Source organism: Rattus norvegicus, chromosome 12, assembly GCF_036323735.1.
Source record: "Rattus norvegicus strain BN/NHsdMcwi chromosome 12, GRCr8, whole genome shotgun sequence".
NCBI classification, from domain to species: domain Eukaryota; kingdom Metazoa; phylum Chordata; class Mammalia; order Rodentia; family Muridae; genus Rattus; species Rattus norvegicus.
Window position 1 is genome coordinate 15,182,220 of NC_086030.1, and position 5,644 is coordinate 15,187,863.

Sequence of the window (5,644 nt, forward strand, 5' to 3'; positions counted from 1 at the left end):
ACGTAAAAAGGTTGTGGGTGCAAACCCATGGTAAGCTTCTGCCTAGGCTTGAGTCCTGATTTCAAAGTCAAAACAAAACTGGGTCACGGGTTGGTTAGAACATCCTGTAAGTTTACTGCACAATTTAAATAACACACTTAAAAACTGGCGAAATGTATACCATATACATTTTGAGGGGGCCGTATTATGATGCGTATGTGCATGTGTGTGGGCATTCGTGTGTGTGTGACTGTGGGCACAGTGTTCGCTCAGAGCTCCAAGGACAGCCTTGGGTATTGGTTCCTTGTCTGCCTCCTTGTTTGAGGTGGCTTCTCTTGTTGTTTGCTTCTGTGGGTGCTGAGCTAGCTGGGCTATTCTCCCAGCAAGTCTCTTGCCTATCTTCCATCCTGCCACAGGAGAGAGAGACGGGGTTTCAGACACGTGAATCCACGGGTGGGTGGCCTTTACATGGGTTCTTGGAAGTCACACTCAGTTCCTCATGTGTATGAAACATGTTTTGCTAACCGAGCCGTCTCCCCAGGCCCTAAGGGACAAGTTTTGAAAACCAATGAGGTCACCGGAAGCTGGAGTATAAGAAGGCATCAAGGGCCGTGGGCGGGCTAGCATAGCAACGTACACACATGTTCATATAGCATGAGAGGAAAAGGCTTCACAAGGTCATTTCACAAGATCGGACATAAAACAACATGCTCTTTATACATGTGAGGATATGTACACTTACGTGATACTAGCATGTGACATAACTTACGCTGGCAATAGAATTCACAGGTGTACATCTTCGACAAGACACATGAGAGAGGACAGTGATCATGGGTTAGCATAGAATTGTTATGTGATTTCTCACATGTATGGCTCTGTGTGCGTGTGTGTGTATTTATGTATGCAGGCATGAACACATGCATGTGCACATGTAGAGGTCAGAAGTCACTCTCAGATGTTATACCTTGGGCATGACCCATCTTGATACTCTTTTTACATTTATTTATTTATTTATTTATTTATTTATTTATTTATTTATTTATTTATTCGATATGTGTGCCACCAGACATGTGCCATGCGTGGAAGTCAGAGGACACTATAGTTTTCTCCATCTACTCTTAGAAAATGAAGGCTACAGCTCAGGTTGTCAGGTTTGACGACTTTACCCACTGAGCCATCTGGTCAACCATCCATTTCATTTTTTTGACGGGGACTCTCATTGGTCTGGGGCTCACTATTTAGGCTAGGCTGGCTGATTTGTGAGCCCTAGGAGATACCTGTGTCCATGTCCCCAGAGCTGGGACTGCAATCACACTGACTGAGCCATCCCTGCAAGTCTGCAGTGTGATTTTATGATGGAAAGGTCCAATGAGAAATCTTCACCCACTGAGCTCTGACTGCCTTCTTCCTGAGCTTGTGATCCCAGCCAATGAGAGTAGCTTGTGTTCTGCTCTGACCTGCCAGATCTTGTTACCCACTTCCAAATCAATAAGGAAAGCACGGTAGCCAAGCCCTCCACCTCTGAGTCTCTGGTGCTGCTCAGTCAAGGTCTTGTCCACACAGAACACCAGGACAACTGTTGTAGGATAAGTCCAGTTAACCCTAGAGGATTTCTTTCTGAAACAAAATGCTTACTCTTGAGCTGCAAAAATGGAAACCCAGCACAATACAGACTTTAAAAGAATATTCTTTGCTTTCTTGCAAGAGGCCAATGTCAGGTCTTGAGCTGGGTTGGTACAGAAGTCACAAAATGCAGGAGCAGAGGAACACTTCTCAACAATTCATCTGGACCTTAACTGGTTTCCCCCCAAGGTTAATAAAACTAAACTGGTCCTAAGAGACCCCTTTTTTGCATAACTGAGTAAACCAGTTTAAAGTTTATGTATAAAATAATACAGGTAGGACCTGGGGAGATGGTTCTGCTAGTAAGATGTTTGCTGTGCAACCTTGAGGACCCGAGTCCCATGCTCAACATCCAAGTTGGAATGATGTGGCATTCTTAGAATTCCAGAACTAGGGAGTGGCTCACTAGCCAGCCAGCTAATCTACTGTAGGCCTATGAGAGACCCTGTCTCAAAAAGCACCTGGAGGTTGTTCTGTGACCTCCCTATGCAAGTACACACACACATAGGCACACACACAGACACACACACAGACACACACACACAGACACACACACAGACACACACAGAGACACACAAACACACACACAAAAACACATACACACAAACACACATAGATGCACACACACAAACACACACAGACATACAAAAACACATACACACACAAACACACACAGAAACACACACACAAAAACACATACACACACAGACACACACAGACACACACACAAACACACACAGACACACACAAAAACACATACACACACAAACACACACAGAGACACACACACAAACACACGGTTTTCTATATTTCCCCTCTTCTTCCTTTCCTTCCTTTCTTGCTCCCCCCTTCCCTACCCTCTCACACACACACATATAGACAAATATATATCTGTCGTCCCCCCCGCCCCAACACAGTAAATCTGGGAACAAATTCCTGTGGGTGACATTTCCTTCTCTGTAAAATGAAAACTGGCATGATCGCTAGGGCCCACAGGGGACGGCCGCACTCGGAAACGCTGTGAGATATACTGTTCCACTGATCGCCGGCTTCAGCACAGGCAAAAGCTGGCTGTGTCTCCAGACTGAGACTAAAATCTTCTCAGTTATTGTGCCGTTGGATGTCAGAAAGTTGAGGGATTTTTAAAGCCCAGTAAAGCAAGCTGTTTATAAGATCTCAGTGCTGCCACAGAGACAGTTTAGCTGATTTGTAAACCTTGATTAAAAGCCAGGCACAGGGTCTTGGGAGATGGTTCCTGACAGTAAAAAAATGCTTGCCTTGCAAGCATGAGGATCTGAATTTGATCCCCAGAATCTGTGTAAAAGGATCTGGCCTGGTGCCTGTGTTTGTAATCCCAGTACAGGAGAGGCAGAGACAGATTCTTAGGGCTCCCCAGCCACCGAGACAAACCTACTTGGAGAACTCCAAGTCACCTGAGAAATGACATTCAAGGATTCAAGGTTGACCTCTGGCCTCCACACACCTACGTACCCGTGTGTGTGTGTGTGTGTGTGTGTGTGTGTGTGTGTGTGTGTAACATGTGGGCACACAAGAGAACACACATACACAGGTGTACACATACACATAAATAAAAATAAAGATCTTGCCGAATGTGGTGGTGCACGCTGTTAGTTCCAGCACTCTGGAGACAAAGGCAGGAGGATCTCTGTGAGTTTGAGGCCAACCTGGTCTACATAACATGTTGCAGGCCAGTCACAGCTACATAGCATAGTGCAGCCCTGTTTCAAAACAAACAAAACCAAAACCAAAGGACTTTTCACGGCTGTATAAATAAATGAGCATCAGCCCCACCCCCTACCCGACTCAGCCGCCAATGAGCACTGAGGTCTTTGGTTGTAGCCTCCGATGATGTTGCTAATTGCTTCATATACAGAGCCGAACCCGAGAACCCCTTGTTTACTATACCAGACACAAGGATTTTAAAAATGACAGAAATCCAAAGGTTTCAGACTTAAATATTACCGTTTTGCTGGCTTGGTATGGACACAGCCAAACTCTGAGACAATATCCAGGACTTTAGTGACATTTCTTCCCTGAAGCTCCGAGGCCTGCACAGGTCACTCAGGTTACAATGTAAACTCTTTTTAAAATGTCAGTTTGGAGTTAGAGAGGTGGCCCCGTGGTTGAGCTTGGTTACTGCTCTTGCAGGGGACCCAGGTTTGGTTCCCAGAGCCCTTGTCCTACTCACACTACCTGTACCTCCAGAATCAAGAGACCTGATATCCTGTCCTGGCCCCTCTGTGGGCAACTGCACTCATGTGTGCATAGTTGTGCGCACACATGTGCATGCACGTGCACACACACACACACACACACACACACACTTTTTTTTTCTTTTTCTTTTTCGGAGCTGGGGACCGAACCCAGGGCCTTGCGCTTGTTAGTTAGGCAAGCGCTCTACCACTGAGCCAAATCCCCAACCCCTCACACACACTTTTTAAACATCATTCTGTGCAAATATTTGCAATATTTTTAAATCACACAATCAACCCTTACTCTGTGATGATTCAAATAAATGAATGAGAGGTAAGTAAATTGAGAAATGACAGTCCTTGCCCTACCTGAGCCTCACCCTGACCCCAGCACACTCCTGAGCCCTGGGGTGAGTTGCACACCCAGCCAAGAATCTATGCTTTCACAGTGTGCTGCAGGACACGTGCAGATGTGTGCAGGCACCGGAACTCGCACATGGCAGTTCCCTTCTTTTAAAATTTCCTTTGTCACATTCAGGAAATAGCTTTGCCGTTTACTTTTTTTGTTCTGCAATATTCTTTATTCACTCAATCTCCGTCATGAGATCTCAGGAAAAAAAAACCTGGCAGATTAAATGCCCTCCTACGGGATATTCAACCACAGCAAAGGGACTAAAGGGGGACACAGAGCTGCAGGAACAAAGGGAACTGGGAAAGAGATGAGAACAATAACACCTCAGAACAATAAAGGCAGACGAAGGCCTGAGGTGCAGCAGAGGAGATCGGAGAGGGAAGGAAGGAAGGAAGGAAAGAAGGAGGCAGATGCTGGAGGGAGGCCTCAACCACTGCCTTCCATGGCTGGAGATGACTCACGGCTGATAGCATTTGCTGCACTTCCCAAGAACCCGAGCTTGGCTTTTTTATCACCAACATGGGGTGGCTCGCCTCTGGCTATAACTCCAGCTCCAGAGGATCTGTGAACACACACACACACACACACACACACACACACACACACACACACACCCCTAAAAATAAATCTTTATAAGCGAGATGATCAAAATCTCGATGACCCATAAACGTCGAACACTCTGATATTTTCAGAGTTCAGTTTCCTGTTTATTATATCAAAGCTCTGTCATGATAAATTAACGAATGGCTGGATAGATGGCTCAGTGGTTAAGAGCATGAACCACTCCTCCAGAGGAAGCAACTTAGTTCCCAACACCCAGGTTGGGCAGCTCGCAGCCTCTGGAACTCCAGCTCCAGGGGATATGGTGTCTTCCCTTGGCCTCTGCAGAGACCTCGACTCATGAACACAAACCCATCCACCCATGCACGGAAGTCAAGTAAAAGTCTTTCCTTCGTCCTTCTCATGCTCTTGGGGGGTGTGGGGGGAGCCGAAGAGCTTATGCCTCTCTCTGTAACGATTTCTGAAACGCAGCATCAGGGTTTGAAAGGCTTCTCTTATCTGCTTCTTGTCGTTGTCGCCTAGCGTACTTAGCTGTGTCTGGGAAAAGATTAGAGTTTACAGTGCGTACAAGTGATTGGTCTCTGGCGTAGCTGTACATCGGGAGGAGGCAAAGGTGGGTGCAGGAGAGGATTCCGTAATAGCAAGCAGTTCATGCTACTGGAGTCTGCCCTTGACTGCACTGCAACACTACCAACAAACAAACAACAAACAAACAAAACAAATCTGTGTCAAGTGGAACACCCGGTGAGTGTTGTGGAGGTAATCGAGTATCTTGTGTCGCTAGAACAAAACACTGGAGACTGTGCGATTTACAAAGGAGAGAGGTGTGTTGAGTTCACAATTCCGGCGGCCCAAG